Source organism: Equus przewalskii, chromosome 10 (assembly GCF_037783145.1).
Source record: "Equus przewalskii isolate Varuska chromosome 10, EquPr2, whole genome shotgun sequence".
In the NCBI taxonomy this organism is placed as follows: Eukaryota; Metazoa; Chordata; class Mammalia; order Perissodactyla; family Equidae; genus Equus; species Equus przewalskii.
In genome coordinates this window covers 14,339,941-14,361,428 of record NC_091840.1, presented here as the reverse complement: position 1 = coordinate 14,361,428, position 21,488 = coordinate 14,339,941, and the positions used below count along the sequence as shown (strand labels likewise).

The 21,488-nt window shown below is 42.1% G+C and overlaps 1 protein-coding gene and 1 long non-coding RNA gene across 2 annotated transcripts in view; both read right to left on the bottom strand.

Annotated features, from left to right (window-relative positions):
• PITPNC1 (phosphatidylinositol transfer protein cytoplasmic 1) overlaps nucleotides 1-21,488 on the bottom strand; it is a 235,275-nt gene that overhangs the window by 164,335 nt on the left and 49,452 nt on the right. The gene's annotated exons all lie outside the window — the stretch shown is intronic.
• Nucleotides 1-21,488, bottom strand: part of LOC139074015 (uncharacterized) — a 107,673-nt gene that overhangs the window by 37,858 nt on the left and 48,327 nt on the right. Inside the window, exon 2 of the long non-coding RNA XR_011523294.1 lies at nucleotides 1-21,488. This exon is cut by the window's left edge and continues 37,858 nt beyond it; it is cut by the window's right edge and continues 41,267 nt beyond it. This is a non-coding gene — a long non-coding RNA (uncharacterized lncRNA).

The following is a 21,488-nucleotide window of genomic DNA, read 5'->3' as shown; positions in this document are numbered from 1 at the left end:
GCCACTTCGGGACCAGGGTGTCTTCCATGCCCCCTATTCCTCCTTGTGACAGCACCCAGCCTTGACTACGTAGAGGTGACTAGGTCCTGAGGAATGGAGGAGCCACAGGATGGAAGGAACTTGGATCCATAAGTATCTTAATGGAACTGAACCACCTGCATATCTGGAACACCTACCTCATACAGTGAAATGAGACAGAAATTCATTTCTTTAAGTTTCAATATTGGGGCTCTCTTAGCAGCTTGGCCTTTTACTATAACTAATAATGCATATTTATAGTAGAAATAATAAAATACAAGAAGCAGAAGAAAAGTCACTTTGGATCCTACTACACCTAAATAACCACTACTAATATTTTGGGGTCGTTCCTTCCAGACTTTTCTCTATGCCTACAAAAAAATCACATATATATATTTTCTACAGAAATGAAATCTTACTGGTTTATCACCTCTCTCCCTTAATACCATCTTTTATTTAATATATTGATATTTCTCTAAATCAAAAATACATATATATATCAATTTAATGGCTGTATAATATTTCATTGCTTCGCTCTATCAGAATTTACTTAACTAATTTTTCATTGTTGGATATTTGGATTTTTCTCTTTTTAAAATCTGTTCTAAACAAGACTGCACAGAACATTCCTGTATTTAAACCCTTATACATCTGTCAGAGTTTTTTTTTTTTTCCTAGGTCTCTATTCTTAACATTTCTTTGCAAACAAAGATGTTCCTTCTTTCCGGGCATCTGCATTAAATCATTACATCTGATAGGTATTTGCAAGGTTACCTTTGTTAATTATATTTTTGGCTGAGTTCCATTCATGTTTTGTCATCCACAGAAAACCAAGAAACCAAACAAGGTTCCAGCTCCCCCTGAGCACCCAGGGTGAATAAATGACTCCCCGCACAGCGGCGTGAGCCACACTCCCCTTCGACAGTGCAGCCCTGGTTAGTAACACGCACACAAGGGAAAGCAGCAGTAGACCTTGTTTCCTGCTGACAAACCTTGATCTACATCTGTGTTGCCAATTACTTGTTCAACAAACCTGTTACTTTTTTGGAAATAATAAATAATTCAGGGAAAGTCATTTTGAATCCTCTGACATCTGTTGCTTGTATGACTCTGAATTATTCATCAGTGAGCATAAACAGTATTAATTAAAGAAAAGTACTGAGGCGAACCATTGAAATAGAAATGAACGCGGCAGAAGAAAATGCCTTTACTCAAAGCACACTTCGCTTGTCATTGACAAATCTCTCAAAGAGCACGCCAGTCCTTGGAATTTAAAGGAACTGGTACACTTAGACATCAGAAGGCAGGATAGAAATGATGAGCACTATTTTATGTTTCCAAATTTACGTTATTCTCCTCTTCAGAAGAATCATCATCTTTGATTGGGTCTCTTTCACGTTCTCCCCGCTTGCTCTCAGTTTGGAGGAGTGTTATGGTATTCAAAGGGAAAGGAAGTTTACTAATTGAGGTTCAAAAGAATCACAAGAATAAGTATCACGGCTCAAGTCATCATGTGCTCATTTGTAGAATGAGATTCAGAAATATTAATGGAAGGGTCCCTGCCTGCCCGCACCCCCCGCCCCCCCCCAAATTAAGGATGGTTCAATTCATCTGGCTGCCACTGCCTGATCATTTATTTCCATGACGACTTTGGCACTTCTTTTTGACAAAGAGCTTTCTTGTGGTAAAGAGCAAAAGAGAAAAACCTCACAGCCTCGCTGTCTATTCCACATGGGTGGCTGCCGGATAATTCTTCCCCAGTCTGTCTCTGGGCTATTAGAGTGATATTAGATTCAGTCACACCCTCCACCCTAGAAGAGACTATGGAATATGTGAGTGTGGAGGGAAGGTGTGAGCATAAAGGAAGTGTGTTAAACAGTTTACAAAGTACTGTTGGTAAACAGAGGCCTCCAAAGGTGGGGCAGGGGTGTCTCTGGAACTGGTTCCTGAGGTACCAGAAGAAACAGGCCTCTCCAGAAAGGCAGGCTGGGAGAGCTGCTGTGGATGGCCTGAATCAGGAGATTGTCAGAGAAACCTATTTCTCTGTGTGGCTCCCTTGAACCGCTCAGTAAGGTGAATCGCTCAGTAACGATTGCTTGACACCGAGGTAACCCGGCCTGCTCCCTCCACTCCGGGACCAACTGCTGGGGTTGCTGTGGGCAACGGAGAAGAAACACTGGGGAGGGGAGAGGAGTGGCAGAGAACAAGGAGGCCAGACCAGGAAGAAAAAGCGAGAAAAAAAACATTGAAGAAAGCCACAAACCAAGTTTGGGGTCTTTTCAAAACCTCTGAATTCAGAGGAATGACAAGCAACTGGCAAGCTCTTCTTGCTCGTGGTGACCAATGAATGGCTTCTGTGCATAAATTAGCTTTCCAGTCTCCAGATCAGATCCACAGAGACCTCCCAACACTTCCAGAAAAGGAACCACAGAAACGCTCCACACGCCTTTGAATCCTCTTAGGGACGCCCTTTCAAGGGATTTCACAGATGGGGACAAGCCTCCCTTGTTTCTCCAAGTTTGGTTTGTTGCTGTTGTTGTGTTCCTTTGGGACGGGAGGTTGGAGGGGAGCTTGCAGAAGAGGAGAAATGCAAGGAGGAGAAACAGCTCTGTCCAGATCCGAACCAACCTTCATCAAAGGGGGTTTGTTGTTAAAAATGGCAGAGGAGGGGTGGAAAAGAAACCCAGGCTGTCAGTCTCCCAAAATGAGGTTGAACAGGGACTTCTGTGTCTCTTTTAGGCACTACCCAAAATGACATTACAGATTTAGAAAAGATCACTCATATAGCATTGGATTTTAAGAAATGAACTAAAAAAGATCTCTTTTAGAAAGACAACGGATGGACTTGCTGGGTAAGAGTGCCGCCCAGCTAAGTGGCCCCTCGACTGAAGCCCAAGTTCAGCTAGGATGCAGCCTGTTTGTAACGACCAATGCCCCCCAGATGCCCACACCCTTAATTTCATTCAAATATTCAAATATCCTTCTTTTTCTTTTGAGGAAGATGAGCCCTGAGCTAACATCTGCCACCAATCCTCCTCTTTTTGCTGAGGAAGACTGGCCCTGAGCTAACATCCATTCCCATCTTCCTCTGCTTTACATGTGGGACGCCTGCCACAGCATGGCTTCCCAAGCAGTGCATAGGTCCGTACCCTGGATCGGAACCAGTGAACCCCCGGCCGCTGAAGAGAATGTGTGAACTTAACCGCTGTGCCACCCGGCTGGCCCCTCAAATGTTCTTCTATTTAGAAAAACAAAAAAGAAAACAGGCACTGCCCCCCTCCTTTCCAATGCAAGTGGCCTCTAAGCTAGAGGAAAAGTAAGAGTCTTAGGAGCTGAACACAACAAGCTGACGCTTTCCTCATCAGGTAGTCCGGCGCTGACACCCATCACTCAACAGGAAGAGCCCAGAGGCAGCTCACAGCCTGGAGTCTTGGTTTGGTGACTAGGCTATGACGCACCCAGAAACTGGGGGCTGTGAAAACACTCTAACTGTGAGCGGCGAGCAAGACTTTTAGGGGGAGGAGGTGAGCACGTGGGTTCTCTTGTGGCTTCAGTTGGGGAGGCGTGTGGAACCCACAGGGCAGAGGGGAGCCAGGGCGTTGAAGGAGGCCACCCAAACCTTGATGCTGTCTGAATGGTAAAAATAAAACACAAACGAGTGTTCTCGATAGAGATACCAATGGGCAGCTCCGTAAACCTTTCCTCAGAGGCAACACTCGGCTTTTCCAAACTTCAGCATGCAAAGGAATCACCTAGGAATCTTGTTACAATGCAGATTCTGATTCACAAGGTCTGGGGTGGGGAGGGCCTGAGACTCTGCATTTCTAACAAGCTTCCAAATATGCTGCTGCTCCATTCAATTGGTAAATGTGGCAGTGAGGCCAATCATTGAGATTTTTTAAGTTTCCCAGATGATTCTCATGGGCAGCCAGGGTTGAGAACACACTGGCTGGACTAATTCTGGCTCTCATTTTCAACTACGAATGTGGACCCAAGAAACTTAATCTCTGGGAATCTCTGTTTTGTATCAGAAAAAGGGATATGCTGGCAGAAACGAATTGTTATAGAAACAAAGGTACAGTATTTGAAAGCACTTTGAAAGAAGATAAAATATAATGGTTATTTTACAGTTAATAGTTATTAGTGTCTTAGTTTCTTTGATTAGAATGAGGAGTCAATAGCATCCCTGACTAATCAAATTTCACAAATGTTGGCTGCATGCTAACTCTATAGAAGAGAATATTTTTTAGTTAAGAGAACTTCCTGTTGTCTGTTCACTCCTCAAAGCCCATTGGGACTTTGGGACTCTTACTTTCTTAAATGACAATTGACTCATAAATGGATTTTAGGTCCCAATGGCATTCTTGTCAGTACCTTGAAAAATCCTCCTAAAAGTATTTCAAATATGGATTCCTGCCACCAACTGATGACTGATGCAGGGTCTACAAAGCAAAGTTCCCTCCCCTTCCACTCCTCTCCTACCCTGCCGACTCCAGGCTCCCGGGTGCAAGGAAGGTCCTTTGCTGCCAACTTACAACTTTCTGTACAATAAAAAGCTCCAAAGGGCATCAGTTCTGCCAGCCGCCAACAGATGGCATCAGCGGTCGTGCAAGGTCGTTTCCTCAGCCTTGGCCTTGTTCCTTAATCTCCGTCATGTTTGCTATGCTTGAAATACAGTGTCTTGTTAAAACCTTCCTGAAGGTGAATAAAAATTAGGTCAAAACATAAGCATCTTTGGATAATAAAATGAGAGTTGGAAAGGAGTAAGAGTCCCCGACATGCCCGGCTCTGTTTAGCAACCAATGAGTACCCAGCTAGTTAAGTGTCTTGTTGGATTTAGAACAAATGGGCTTTCGGAAACTAACCTGTGAAAAGAGCTTCTGTGTTGCCAACTGACATAACAACAAAGTTCCTTCTCACAGCCCACACAGAAACCACAAAGCAAGCAAGCAATCATCCCTCCAGCACCAGGCGAGGCTATAACCACAGCAACGCTTTTCAGAACCAAAGACCCCCTGAGAACCAGAACTCCATTTCCTCTTGATTCGTCCAGCTTGTGTGCCAAGAACCAGCAGCTATCCCTGAGACATCAGGGCCCTCCCTTTCCACTGGCGACATCGGTGAGTGTTCAAGCTAGGGCCACTTAGTTCTTTCTGCAGGAATTTAGGTGAACGTCATGGTCTTAGTCTTTCAAAGGTAATGGTCAGGAATCCTGTGGATTGCCAGAATTGTATATATTATTTTAGATCAGCAGTTCTCAGCCAGGGGTGATTTTGCTCCCCAGGGGAGATTTGATGGCACTGGGTAGAGACGTTATGGTGGTCACACTGCGGAAGAAGGGGAGAACGCCACTGGCATCTAGTGGATACAGGCCAGGGATGCTAACATCTTACAATGCACAGGACAAGCCCTCATAATAAAGAATTATCCAGTCCAAATGTCAACAGTGCCAAGGTTGAGAAAGGCTGCTCTAGATGCCAGGAACTTTGTCCAAGAAATTTTAAATTCCAAAAGTCAGTTTCCCCCTGTCGTCACAGAAAAACATCTTGACTGAGAAGACAAAGGCTAATTAATGGGAACTCCCTCCTGACGTCAACATCGGCCCTCCCAAGCTTTCTTCTTCCCTGTTTTTGAGAACAGAGTGTCCCTCATTTTTGCCAAGGCCTTCCCTTCTGGTCTCATACTCGCCAAGCTTTTCTCAGGAACTTCGCTCCATCCACCATGTACTCCTCCTCAGCATCTTGGCTCTTCCTCACCACCTCCTTCTCTACCTGATTCAGACAGGCTATTTTCCATTCGAAAAACATCTCTCACCCAGAGAATAAAATACATATCTGTGAGTCCATACTGATAGAAACAAATGATTGGTTAAATAAATAAATGGAGGAGAAGGGACAAATTTTCATTACGAAAGAACTCCAAATAAAAAACGTGGAAGGAATGAGAGAAATAGAAAATCTCCAATAGGATGCTGCAGGAATCGTGGCGGCAGGCAAGATCCACTGGTGAATGTGTTTAAAGTTTTTAAAGGAGAAACAAAATACTTGCATAGCCTCAAAGCATCTCTCCAAAAGTATTTGCTAATTACCATGGTGGTTTCAGCACACAGAAACAGCCTCTCCTTGATACCCCTCCCTCTAAGAGTAGAGCTTAAGGCTCCTCCCCTTGAACTTGGGCTGGATTTAATGACTCACTTCTAATGGATCGAGTTTGTCCTAGGGCAGCTTTCTAGAATATCAGGCTGACCTCTTCGGGGGTTTTATTCTTAGGTCACAGAGATACTTTGACGCAATATCCAAACACAACACGCACCTGGGTGTGGCTGGCAGGTGGCTATGCTTTTTTTTTATGATTTCGAGTTTTCCACCGAAATAAAGAGCTTGGTGTTTACCCTGAGTGACAGTAGCTTGTACAATTTATTTGGGGCACAAGCAAAAAGAACCTCATTAGATTTCTAAAGGGACATGTTGTATAGCAAGAGAACAGTACCTGGTTCCAAAATTCAGAATTTTGCAACAGCCATTCAATCACCGAACACTGCCACTTCAAAAGCCTCAGTGACAACATCCGTTAAGCTAATACCCTGGTCACTCTGGGTCATAATAAAGATGAAAAAGGTACAACTGAACTCTCTCACCAGCCCACCCCTCGCCCCAACCCCAGTCTTGTATCTGGAAAGAAATCTGAGTTCAGAAAAAAATCTCCTGGATGCCTCAGAGATCTTTTCAGCTGAAATGGTAACAAAAGCAGCCTCAAGAAGGAATCAGACGGTCTTTAGCCCAAGAATGGCAGGTTATTATTTTGCAAAAGGTATGGTCAAAGCCCTGTTAAGAGGGAGAAAATACTTGTCTTCTTGTAAAACTAGATTGGTTGCTGGTTGTTTGGGGCAGAAAATGAATACTCACTGCTGAGGCCTGTTTGCCTTTAGCTGACTTTGGGGGAAGGCTGTGGAAAGAAGGATCAGGATTTCCTCTCCCACCCCACCTCCCGCCAGGCTCCAGGGCCACCTCTCCTCCAGAGCCAGCCAACCCCAGCCGGGTCCAGCTCAAGCCACAGGCGCCAGAAGCACAGACATCTGAGTCTCCTTTCCCCTGCGCCCAGGAGTGGAGTTTTTCAAGGGAGGGGGGCTGAGGGCACCGTATTTGGAGAACAAGAGCGGCACTTTGAAAAGGGCACTTGGAGGAGTGGTAAATTATCTTAAAGGGAATGAGTTAGAAAAAGATCAACGCCTGGCCCTATTCTCTTTGCTGTTCTGGGTAACAGTAAAGTGCCCCGCATGTATCCCTTCACCAGGCACAGGTTGCTGTGTCAGCTACTAATGGCTCCCATCTGCCCCCTAGTCTGTAAAACTGCCTTCGGCCAATGGGAGCTACTATGCCTGGGAAGTTATACCACAAGCAATCAGTGGCTGACACAGGAGAGGAGTACAAAAGGCCGGCCCTCCGGTGTGGGGAGACCAGCTCTATGGTGCAAGTCATGCTCACAAGCTCCCCAAGAACCTGGCCGAGGGGCTGGCCCTGTGTCCCTGGCCTGTGAAGTGTTGTGTGCTCCACTTCTGTGGCCCAGGGTTTCACCTGTTTGGATACTGGGCGCAGACATGGCACAGCTCATCAGGCCATGCTGAGGCTGCGTCCCACATGCCGCAACCAGAAGGATCTACAACTAGAATATACAGCTACATACTGGGGGGCTTTGGGGAGAAGAAGAAGAAGAAGAAAAAAGAAGATTGGCAACAGATGTTAGCTCAGCTGCCAATCTTTAAAAAAAAAAAAAAGAACTTCAGGCCAGCCCAGTGGTGCAGTGAGCAGTGAGCACGTTCCACTATGGTGGCCCAGGGTTCGCCAGTGCAGATTCCGGGTGCTGACATGGAACCGCTTGGCAAGCCATGCTGTGGTAGGTGTCCTACATATAAAGTGGAGGAAGATGGGCACAGATGTTAGCTCAGGGCCACTCTTCCTCGCAAAAAGAGGGGGATTAGCAGCAGTTAGCTCAGGGCTGATCTTCCTCAAAAAAAATAATAAATAAAAAAATTTTTAAAAAATAACCTGGCTGAAGCTCAGCCTTCCCCCTGTCCTGCCCCTCTCCCCACTCAGCCCCCAGGCTGCACTTCATCTCTTTGAGAATCCCTCAACTTCTAAGGAACCTGACCCAAGACACTAGGAGTCAAGCTTCCACGAGGTTTTGGGAGAACTTCCAGTTCAAGGACTCCAGTGCTCCCTTGAGAACAACCAGGCAGACAGAACTCAGACCCAAGTCTGGCTGATGTCCCAAACACCAGAGAGAAGGCTCATTTCCTGGGTCTTCCTTATTCAGATTGGAGAAGGGACATCAGAAGGAAGGGCTCTGCCATTCCTGGGTGACAGACCTGTCTCCTAAAAAGATCCTACAACAAAAGGCTGATTTTTCTAGTTCCTGGGCACCCTGTACCCCAGTTGGGAAAAACTCAACATTGGCAAGTCCAATCTCACAGATCACATATAGGGCGAAAAAGTTACATCAGCCATCAAGTCAATTTCTCTTTTTTTTCCCTAAAGATTGGCACCTGAGCTAGCAACTGTTGCCAATCTTCTTTTTTCCCTTCTTCTTCTTCTTCCCAAAGCCCCCCAGTACATAGTTGTATATTTTAGTTGTAGGTCCTTCTAGTCGTGGCATGTGGGACGCCACCTCAGCATGGCTTGATGAACAGTGCCATGTCCATGCCCAGGATCTGAACCAGTGAGACCCTGGGCCACCCAAGCGGAGCCCAAGAACTCAACCACTTGGCCAAGGGGTCGACCCCCCCTCAAGTCTTTTTCAATGAGCTGCTTGAGGGATTTCACATTGGGCTACCATCACGGCACAGACTATCTTTCCTTAGTGCTTTTCAAGGCCATTTCCTCTACATCGGATCAGCAGGAATCTCTCTCCTTTACATATGTCCTATTTTCTCCCATCCCTCCCCTTTCTCACTGCCTGTGCCCTGCTTGGGGCTTCCTAAGGTCACCTCACCAAACCCTCATCACAGGGTTGGCCTCCAGGGATCGCTCTCGGACAGATGTACATCCAATAACATAAAATCTTAAAATCAAAGTTCCAGAGGGCATGCTCCCAGTGAACAGCCCAAGAATGCAAAGCATGCCTCTGTGACCTAACTAGTAGTAACATGCTAGTTAAAGTACTTGATTCTTGGGCAAAGTAGCTTAAAAGCCAGAGAATTGTAAAACAGTGGTCTAAAACAGCCTAAGAACTTTACACAACTCAACCACTCGTGACGCACAAGACTTGATGTGCTTTTTGGTGCAATTTTAAATTAGCTTTCATAAATCTTCACCTGGTCTGTTATATTTCAGATGCTGAATTTAGGACAGTGTTCGAAGATTTTCTTGGGGCCAGTTCCATGGTTCCAATTCCAACTTACCGTTCTTCCTTTACTGACTTCCTTTTAGAGTTCACCAGCACATGAGTCCTTGAGGACTAAAAAACCCAATGAATTAATCAAAGGAAAAATCTTCTGTTTCCCCCATTTAGAAATTCATTGAAATATAGATGAAGTCCATCCTAAACAGCAGGATGTTCTGAGAAAGCCATCAGCCTAAATGCCTTTATGAATAACTATTATGTTAGAAGCTAAAAGATCTTACATCTTAGCCAGATGAATAATCAGGCCACTAAAGACACACAAGGAAGAAAATGAATATAACGTGGGTCCATACATCTTTTTCTCTGAGTATATGAACAGATAAAATATCTTTTCATTTTTACCACCGTATACACATCCAGGGAGCTTCTGACATCAGTGATGCTTCTTGACCCTAAGTTAAGGACCTCTGGAAGCTGATTTTGCTTCCTCAGACCTCCAGTGTGCTATGTGAAGCGCAAAATGATTACAGCGTGAAGGCAACATTCTGCTTAACTTGTAAGAACTTGCAGTTTGGCTCCATGGAAAGTTGAACCAATGCTGCTACAAATGCATGTTATGGAAATGTCTGCTACAAATTCAAATAAGAAAGTGATTAATCAGTACTGCAAAAAAGTATATATATGTATTAAAAACCCGACCCAGATCAAGCTTTCAGTTCCCCCTACCTGCCAATCAGAGGTATAAAGAGAGTAATACTATCATATTCATCCCTCTTTTGCTATTACAAACTGTTACTTGCTATGCAAAGGTATTCATAAGTCCAAATTACTACAAGATGCTTACGGTTTTAAAAAATACAAATGCTAAATATCATCAGCATATTACTATATATGTGTGTGTGTATACATAAACACAGTCTACATATTTGTCTATAATTATTTAGTGATCAAACTAGTCTTTTTTTCCTGAAATTTGCCATTAGGAAATATCATTACGTCATGTAAATAATTTCCCTGGCTCCACTCCATTTGCATAAAAGCAATCTTCTGTCCAGCACAGTATGTATTTGGAAAGTGTCTACTATGTGGTGTCCAGATTACTATATCTTAAGCACACAACAGAAAAAAGAGAAAAGAAAAGGAAAAACTGTAGCTAAACTCAGTTCTCTCAACCAATAATTAACAGAACTCTCTTCCTGGTCAAAGGACCAAGAAAATGAACTTCAAAAATGAGAGCTACCAAAGGCAGTTATCTTTAAACTCAAGAGGCATGTTGTGAAAGCAAATGGAACCGTTACCCAGGAGAGAAGTGGAAGAGAAGCCCTCCCGGGAACAGTGATGGGCAGGAAGTCCAGAGACCCAGGTTGTGATGCTGGCTTTGTAACTGACTAGTTCTGTGATGATGAGCAAGTTATCGAATACTTTCAGGCTTCAAATTCCTCATCTACAAACTTAGAACACTGGACTAAACGGTCTAAGGTCCATGCCAGTTCAAAATTCTAAGATTTTTAAGACAATCTCTTCAATATCTGGGCCTTGTTGAAGCTTCATGCACTGATCCTGACTCCCAAGGCGGCACTGTGGTTGCCAGAAAGGAGATTTTGCTTCATCGCTCTCCAACACATTCAGATGGGTTTGGAGAAAAACAGGAAAGACATGTACTGTGTGATATGTGTGTGGTCAGCTTAAGAGAAAGGAGACTCCCTATTTCATTAGTTCCCACAAGATGCTCAGTGTCTTTTGTGGCACAAAGACCAGAACTACTCAGACACTGCCCCTACAGATATATAGTATCCTGTGCTCTTTTGTTGGGACCTATTATCTATTTGATTCAAATAGGAAGATTCTAGAAGCATTTTCAAAGTGGGAGTATAGAATATGTTTTACTTCTAATTTGAGTAATTTGAGGTACCGGTGGAATTTGCTCTACTCATACACATGGTTTAAGGCAGGAGAAGGCAAGAGTTCTGAGCCCTACAACACAAATAAAGGCTAACCCTGTACCAGAGTGCCTGGGCTGGGAGAACACCCTGCCACCTTAAACTGTTTATCCACCTCTAATGAGCAATGACAACCCAGAGATTGACAGAGAAGGTATGGAAAATCAATGAGCACTCACTTTGACAGACAATTCTGGGTGCAGAATACCTGCCACAGGTAATAAATCACTTCATTTAATTTTATCTTTTCAGCAGTGCATGGTGGTTTATACCCATATATCACTTCAACCTCTCTTTTCTGCCCTGTTGACAAAGGACAAATTGAGAAGGATGGTGGGAAAGCTGGGACAAAGAAGAGAGGAAAATGGAAGACCTCTGTTACTAGGCACCTGTGCAGTAAAAGAAATAATAATAAAGCAATGTCATTGTTTTCAAAGCGTCAGTTCCTTTTGTAAAATGTTACAGCACTTCCTGTATTTACCAATGAAGTTACCATGGTTTGGAAAATAAAGGTAGCTTTCTTTCCAAACCCCTCAGGACACACTATATATCTACAGTATCAACAGGATCCAAGACACTTGGCTTTTCTAATAATGGGTGAGTTTACAGGCTTCACTGATGACACTGCTTAGAAACTGGAACAGCGAGAAGGCTTGAAGCACAGAACCCAATATGGTAAATGGCACTTCTGGTTCAGCAATATGGCAGCAGACTAAGAAAATGTGAAAAAAACCTCCCGCTATAAACACCTAGGAATGCTGGGTAGAATATAACTTGAGAAAGAAAGAAAAACCAGCTGATTCTGAGACTATTCCAGTAATTTACTGACTTGGATTTTAAAATCCAAGCGGACAAAGGAGGTGAAACCTTGAGCTAATATGACGCAGACAGTTGGAAATAAACCCTTGAGGAGAGGCAGGATCCTCGAAGGCACGCTTCCTCAGTGAAAAGGAAGACTAGGGGGAAAAATCATCCCCTGAAAAAAAGGTCCAAGAGGACAAGAATGTGTGTCCCTGGGCTCTGAGTCAAAAAAAACTTTCTCCTGCAAAATGGATATCCCAGATCTGAGCCTTGAGCAGTGATCCAGGAAATTCCAAACTAAGAAATTAGCAGAAATGTTGGCCTCAACCCAGTGATACTCCTGAGATCTCTAGAAGAAGCCATGCAAATTGTTCTGGAGGGGTCCCACTATCAGGCCACATGAGATCGCCACAGAAAAAAATATGCCTACTAAAGATCAGCTTATAGGAAAATTAAAAATTACATATACCATGAGCAGAAAACAGTAAACACAATAAGAAATATTATTAGAGTTCCAGGAACTTGGGCTCATAAAGTTACAACTTGAAAAAGAGAATACAAAATAAGTATGCTTAAAACAATTGGAGACATAAAAGTGGGAAATAAAACTCCAAGGAAAAATATGAAAAAAGTACTAGTGAGATTGGAAAATAAGCCAAAGAGAATTTCTAGAAATTAATAATATAGTCACTGAAATTAAAAAGTCAGAAGATAGCTTAAATAGCAGATTAGACACAAATGAAGAGAGAATTAAGTAAAATGGAAGACAGGTTTTGAGGAAATTACCAAAGGGCATCAGAGATAAAAGGAGCATGAAAGAATAACTGAGGGAATAGAAAGTAGAATGAGAAAATCCATAAGCATTTAATGCAAGATCCAGGTGATGAAAATAGAAAGACTGTGTTAGTTTGGGTCCTCCAATAAGCAAAGGCCAAGAAAGGATGTTGGAAAGCAAGAGTAGGCATGGAGAAGCTTCAGACCATGAAGGAGGTGTGACCTGTGAAAGGAGAGGGAGAGAGAAGGAGTGTTGGGTGGGATAAGCCTCAGAGTGAAGCATAGTTCTAAGAAAGTTTTGGCCACACTGATGGGGAATCCTTGAGCCAAAGTCACCCTTTCAAGGATTCCTCCATCCTGCAGAAATGGACCAGCACTGGAACCCCTGTCAGACTCAGCCATCAGCTGGGAGCAACTCAGGGGAAGTATGACTTTTGAGTGAATCCTGAGATGTGGCTCTGGGGTCAGTCAACTATGCTTCCCGCAGCAGGAGATCAGAGAGGTACATTTTTATGGTTGCTGAAATGAAGGAGAAGCAATATTTTAAAAGATGAAAGTTAAGAATTTTCCACTATTGTGAAAGCCATGAATCCTCCATGTAGAGAATAATACCAAATTCTGAGCAGAATAAGTCAAAATAAATTTATACACACTATAGTCAGACTGCAGAATATCAAAGACAATAAAGTACTGAAAAAGGAGAGAAGTTAAAATACTAAATAAAAAGAAAATAAACTGGGAGGGGAGGTGACTGGAGTTAATTTTACACTGCTATTTAAGTCCATACATTAATCATTTAAGGGTAACAAAGCCAACAGAGAAAAAAGGGAGGAAATGATACAACTCAATTCAGTAAGAGACAGGAAAGGAGAGAAAGAAAGCAAAGGAAAAGTATGGGAAATAGAAAACATAAAATAAGAGAAATAATTTTTTAAATCAACAATTACTATAACTACAAGCAGACTAAAATAACTGGTTAAAAAACTCAGACTGGATTTTTTTTTTTAATTCAGCCATACATATTTATAAGAGGTACAGCTAAAATACAACAACATAGAAAAGTTAAAAGTAATGACATTAGAAACCGTATACCAGAAAAATATTGACCAAAAAGGGGAAAAAAAGGCCGGATTAACTATATCAATATCATCAAAATAGACTAAGGCAAAAGCATCATTATGATTATCCATTTACTGGTTCTTACTAGTTAGACACTATCTTAATGCTTTGGAGATTGATTGATCTCATCAATGAGATGAGATCCCATTTGCATCTGTAGAATGGGATGATAATTATAGATGATTTTTTAATCTGCAACATGTTTTTCTTAAAATAACAACACAAGCAAATATGGCAAAACGTTAGCACCTGTTTAATCTCTCTTGTGGGTACACAGGTGCAAGTTTCATTATTGTCTGTTCATCTTTATCTATTTGAGTTTTTTTAAAAATAAAAATATTTTAATTGTTAAATCCAGAAACCCAATAACCAAGCAAAAAACTAAGACCACAGAAAATGATGATGTCATATACTGCTTGGGAGAGTAGAAACTATACAACTTTCCTAGAGGACAATTTTCCAAGATACACCAAAGCCATAAAAATGTACACACTAGGGGACATCCCAGTGGCACAGTGGTTAAGTTCATGCACTCTGCTTTGGTGGCCTGGGGTTCGCAGGTTCAGATCCTGGGCATGGACCTATACATCGCTCATCAAGCCATGCTGTGGTGGCGTCCCACTATCAAAGTGGAGGAAGACTGGCACAGATGCTAGGTCAGGGCCAATTTTCCTCAAACAAAAAGAGGAAGATTGGCAACAGATATTAACTCAGGGCCAATCTTCCTCACCAAAAAAAAAAAAGTAGATACTCTTGAGAGCTGCTTTGGAGGTTCTAGCAGGGGAGCACAACTACTCATATATCCTTGACCTACAAATAGTCTTCCTCTATCGGGGAAGTTCATCCTCTTCCACCCAGCACGCAACTTCAGGAGGGACGCACATGGAGAAATGAGGGAGAAAGGGGACACTCACCTAACCAGCCAGATCAGCTGAATCAACCCTGGTGATCAATGGGGTGACAGATGTTGCAGCCAGATCGCCCTCACATCCTGTAGATACTCTTTAATCCAGTGATTAAATTCTTGCAATTTATCCCAAGGAATTAATCAAGGCTGCGTACAAACGTGTATGTACTAGTTTATGGCTGAATTATGTCTACTGGTGAAAAATTTTAAATAATTTTAATGTTGGGAATTACTTTAGTAAATACATCTGTGTAACAGAGTAGTATGCAGTCAATAAAATTCAGGTTATAGGAGAATATTAATGACAAGTATTACATATTAACAGGTGAAAAAGAGACACAAAGCAGTAGGCATAGTATGAGCTTACTTTTATTAAAAAATATATGAATATATGTGTACACAGACAATGGACTGGAGGGATATAGAGCAATGTGCTACTTAATAAGTCACTTCTGGATGGTGGAGATTCTGAATGACTTTTGGTTTATTGTGCTTTTCTTTGTTTACCAAGTTTTCTGCAGTGAGCATATGGCGGTTTGCAATTAGGAAAAAAAGCAATCATTACTTCTAAAGTAAGTGGCAATAATTCCAGTTTATACTCGAATGCAGGGGTCCACAAACAACACCCTGCAGGCCAAGTCCAGCCTGCCACCCATTTTTGTACTGCTTGTGAGTTAAGAACGGCTTTACATTTTTAAATGGTTGAAAAAATATCAAAAGAAAAATAATATTTACAATACATCATTCTAAATCTTTGTCTTTAATCTTTACAACAACCATGTCAAATAGGTACTATGACTCATTTTATAGATGAGGGAACAGAAGCTTCTAGATAGGTGATGTGAGTAGTCAAAGATCTCATAGTTAATGAGTCTTTGTGCTGGAATTCAAATCCGAGGAATCTTACCCCAGAGCCTATGCTCTTTTTTTTTAAAGATTTTATTTTTTTCCTTTTTCTCCCCAAAGCACCCCCAGTACATAGTTGTATATTTTAATTTGTGGGTCCTTCTAGTTGTGGCATGTGCGATGCCGCCTCAGCATGGCCTGACGAGTGGTGCCATGTCCACGCCAAGGATCCGAACTGGCAAAACCCTGGGCCACCGAAGCAGAGCACACGAACTTAACCACTTGGTCACAGGTTGGCCCGAGCCTATGCTCTTAACCTACCTCCCTCACGAGCAAAATTCTCCAGCACCAAGAGGGCAAATGCAGCCAGCACATTCTGGAGAATTCTGGCTGGAATTCAGGCTGGAAGACCACGGTGTTTCATAGAAGCTTCATTGGAGAATGAGGTCCTGTTTTTACCAGGATGATAGGAAACACTCAGTTTGAACTCCAGTTAAGCAAAGTGTTATCCTCCTAAAAAGACTCCCACTCTTCTCATTAACAGACTGTATTACAGAAAACAGTACCCAATAATTATTATTATTATGTTTTCAGTTTCATCAATAAAAATTCCTGGAAATTTGTTTTGTCGCTCATTTTGTAAGCATTTGATGTCCTTGATGTTGTTTCTTGGCCCACGAAGCATAAAATTTTTACTATCTGGCCCTTTACAGAAATGTCTGCAGACACCTGCTCGAATTGACAGAGAAACGAGAGCAGGGAGCCACGGCAGGCAGTCACGGTGCCGACAGAGTCCCCGACAACTGGAACCACAGAGCAACCAATAACTGGTATGGTTCTATCTCCCAAGCTCTTCCACGAGCTCTTAGTCATTTAGAGACGGAGTTTCTGTCCTCCTCGTCCTGCCATGTCTGTATTTTCTATCCATTACCTCCCACCAAGGGGTGAACAAAGAAAAGAAAGTAAAACTTAGTTCTGTCAAGGTTATTGCTTCTTAGAAACTCTGTCAAAAATCTTTTCATGGGATTTGACTTTTATTTCACCTCTGGAGTTAATATATCAGTGTTTTCTGTTACTAAAAATAACTGAAAATTGGCCACTCATACTAAGAACATTTGTTTATGCGTTCATTCAACAAACCCTAAGTATTTACCATGTACCTTGCCCAAAGGCACTGTGCTAGATGGACCAGCCCTAGAACAGCTAGAACAGCTCACAGATTAGAAGATATTTATCAATACAACACAACACGTTCGATAATAGAAACCAGTTTTAAAAGATTACAGGAAAAGCAAATTAAAATGACAGTGAGATACCACCACATACCCATTAAAATAGCTATAAGCGAAAGGACAGATAATACCAAGTATTGGCAAGGATGTGGAGAAACCGAAACCTTTCTACATTGCTGGTCAGAATATAAAATGCAACAGTCACTTTGGAAAACAGCCGGGCAGTTTTGTCAAAAGTTGAACATACACTTAACAAATGACCCAGAAATTCTACTCCCAAGTATCTACCCAAGAGGCATGGAAACATGTGTCCACACGAAGACTTGTACACAAATGATCATGGCAGTATTTTCACAACAGCCCCAAACTGGGAACAACTCAAATGTCCATCAGCTGGTAGCTGGGTAAACAAAACGTTATGTATCCCTACAAAGGAATACTACTCAGCAATAAAAAAGAAGCAACTACTGATACACTCAACAACACGGATGAACTCAAAAATAGCAGGCTGAGTGAAAGAAGCCAGTCTCAAAAGATTGCATATTGTGTGATTTTATATGAAATTTCTAGGAAAGACCAAACTATAGAGACAGAAAGCAGATCAGTGCTTGCCTGGGATTGGGGTGAGAGCAAGGACTGACCAAAAACAAGCATGAGAGAACTTGGGGGGGGCTGATAGAAACTTCTGGAACTGGATTGTGGTGATGGTTGCACAAATGTATGCATTTACTAAAACTCATCAGTATCCTTAAAATGGGTGAATTTATGATATGCAAATTACACCTCAATAAAGCTGTTTAAAACAAAACTCTAGGAGCAAAGGGGCAGCTAATTGCGTGAGGCGAAGGAAAGGGTAGGGAAGGCTTTGGAAGAAAGGGAAATGTTGAGATAATATTGTGACGCTGGACATTTAGTTGAGGCAGGGATTTCATAGTGTGCAAAGGCAAGAAGGTGTGAAAACTCAGGTAGCATTTGGGGAAGGAAAAGAAATATGTAATACTGGAGGGCAGGATACACTTCGAGGGGGATAAGTGAGGAAAAAACAGGAGGGCCTTCCTAAGAGGTGGATGCTTCATCTCATAGGTGATGAGAAGTCATTAAAGAATTTTAAGGATGTGAGTGACTATCAAATTTGAGTTTTAGAAAGCTAACTGTGGAGGCAATGTGAAAAGAAAATGACTTAGAGAGAATGAAAAAAACTGACAAAAATACATGGATGAATAGAACAGATTAGTGGCTACCAGAGGGGAAGAGGGTTGAGGGGTGGGTGAAAGGGATAAAGGGGCACATATATATGGGGATGGATAAAAATTAGACTGCTAGGGGTGAGCACGATGAAGTGTATTCAGAAACTGATAGTAATGTACACCTGAACTTACACAATGTTATAAACCATTATTATCTCAATAAAATTACTTGGGGTGGGGGGAGCAAGAAGCTATGTCCAGGTAAAAGATATAAATGAAAGCAAAGTGGACAGAAGTCAAATCAAAGGGATATTTGGAAGACAGAACCAACCACAGTCATGCACTGCATGATGACATTTTGGTCAATGACACACCACATATACAACGGTGGTCCCCTAAGATTAGTACTATACAGCCTAGGTGTGTAGCAGGCTATACTATCTAGGTTTGTGTAAGTGCACCCTATGTTCTCATAATGATGAAATCGCCTAGCGATGCATTTCTCAGGACATGTCCCCATCGTTAAGTGAGGTATGATTGTACTTAGTGTCTAATGAGGTGGTGGGAGAGAGAAGGAAGACAGCTTCTGGTCTCAGCAGCTGAGAAGACAGTGGTGTCACCAAAAGAGAGAAAGACCACAGGAGCAGAAAGAGGTAACAATAAATTCTGCTTTGGGTTGATTTTGAGGTGCCGTGAGGATAGCTAGGCACGAATATCCAGTGTACAGTTGCAAAACTGGAAAGAGTCAGGCTGAAGCTGTGCCTTAAGAAATCCTTAGCAAAAAGATGGTCACTGAAACCACAACAGTGAGTTAAAATTCCTATGGACTCACATAAACAGCAAAAAGTTAGGGCTCAAGATTAAAAAGGCCAAGAAGAGGGGCTGGCCCCGTGGCCGAGTGGTTAAGTTCGCGCGCTCCGCTGCAGGTGGCCCAGTGCTTCGTTAGTTCGAATCCTGGGCGCGGACATGGCACTGCTCATCAGACCACGCTGAGGCAGCGTCCCACATGCCACAACTAGAAGAACCCACAACGAAGAATACACAACTATGTACTGGGGGGCTTTGGGGAGAAAAAGGAAAAAATAAAATCTTTAAAAAAAAAAAAAAAAAAGGCCAAGAAGAGACTACCTTCCCTGTCATGCCTGCGAAGACATTAAGAAAATGCCCCTTCCTCTGTTGCCGTTCCTATTGTCAGTTTGCTCCTAGCAGACTGCTAACAGATTTTTATAAAGTTATACATTACAAAACAAACATGCCAAAGATGATCAAACTTGGGGCAAATACACAGATTGAAGAGATAAGAGCAGAACACAAAAAAGGCAATTTAAACCACATAGAATTTGATATCTAGAACGCAAAGTGCATGCTTTAGCTGCCTTTGAAACTCTCACATTGCTAACATGGGCATTAGTGTCCTCTTTCAAGTTAGGGGTAGATGGATAGGATTCCATCCACTGCCCTCAGCTCACCCACAACCATCCAAACGCGCATCAGTTCTACCATCTTATCAACTAGATACTATACAAATCAGTACCCTGAAGACCTACCTTCTTGGACTTTTCCAATGCCCAAAAATGGCTGACACGTGGAGAGGCCAAAGCATTTCGTACAATTTTATATACAGAGTATTAAGAAATGTAGACAAAAGAACAGCAGGCTAAATGCCAAGAGATGCAGATTCTATATTCTATTCTTCCACATGGATAAGTTAATTATATTCTCTGTATGTACAAACTGGAATATAACACATTGAACAGATTTTGAAAATTTAAGTGTTGTACAACGTATGGTAATATTGCTTGAAATTTGGTCATATCACATACAACCTCCTGTCTATTTAGGGTCAAATGAGTTAAAGTTGTGCTCTATCGTTTTAGGGGAGAGAAGAGTCTTTGATGTTAAAACCTGAAAATAATTTACAAGAGGTGCCAGCCCAGTGGCATAGTGGTTAAGTTCACACACTCCACTTCAGCAGCCCGAGGTTCGCAGGTTTGGATCCCAAATGCAGACCTACACACTGCTCATCAAGCCATGCTGTGGCAGCGTCCCTCATACAAAATAGAGGAAGACTGGCAATAGATGTTAGCTCAGGGCCAATCTTCTTCACCCAAAAAACAGACAAACAAACAAACAAAATAATAATTTACAAGAAATCATGCCTGGGGTGGAGGAATTGTAATATAACAGATTCTCCTTCTGTACATGACCTTTAATTCTGCTCACATCTATTTTTAGCCTTTTGGGTAAGAGAACATAGAACTGACATAGGGCCCTTCATCCCTCAGGCCCTCCACCTACCCACCTATAGTAACTGTTGTCCTTCTCCAACAGTGAGTCACCCAACTTCCCCTCTGCCTTTCACTTAGGTGGCCACCCACCAAGCCGGGGTCCCTGATTTCCTTGTCTGTCTACCCTACCAGACCAGAAGTTCCCTGACTGCAGGGTAAAGCCTGTTCGTCATCGTATTCTTAGCACCTGGCACCACACAGAGGCTCAAGAAATGACCCCCAAGTGAAAGAATAGGGGGAAATTAAAAGGAGGAAAGACTTCCAAATGGCACATATTAAAAACAAAATTTTTATATTATTTTATTTTTTAATAAAAATTATATATACTTAAGGTGTACCATATGACGGTTTGGTCTATATATACGTAGTGAAATGATTACTACAGACAAGCTAATTAACATATCGCCTCACACAGTTACCTTTGTGTGTGTATGATGAGAGCAAAAATAAAATTTTAAAACTCTCCTGTGCCTTCATGAACAGATGAATAGATAAACAGAATGCAGTATATCCATACAATGGAATGTTATTCAGCCTTAAAAAGGAATGAAATTCTGACACAAGGTACAACACGGATGAAGCTAGGAAGCATTATGCCCAGTGAAATAATCCAGACACGAAAGGAAAAATACTGTATGATTCCATTTATATGCGGTACATAAAATAGTCGAATTCATAGAGACAGACAGTAGAATGGTGGTTGCCAGAGGACAGGGGGAGGGGGAATGGGAAGTTAGTGCTTAATGGGGACAGAGTTTCTGTTTGGGATGCTGAAGAAAAGGTTCTGGAAATGCAGAGTGGTGATGGTTGCACAACACAGTAAATGTACTTAAAGCCACTGAACTGTACACTTAAAAAAGGTTAAAATGGTAAATTTTATGTTATCTAGAGTATATTACCACAATTTTTAAGAAGTCTCCTGTGCAGTATTCTAGCTGAGAAAGAAGGATACAGACTGTGGCCTTTGGCCCACTTTTAGGTGGCTACTTCTTCATAAGTTGAGTTCTTAAATATCTAATTGATAGCAAAGGGAAGAA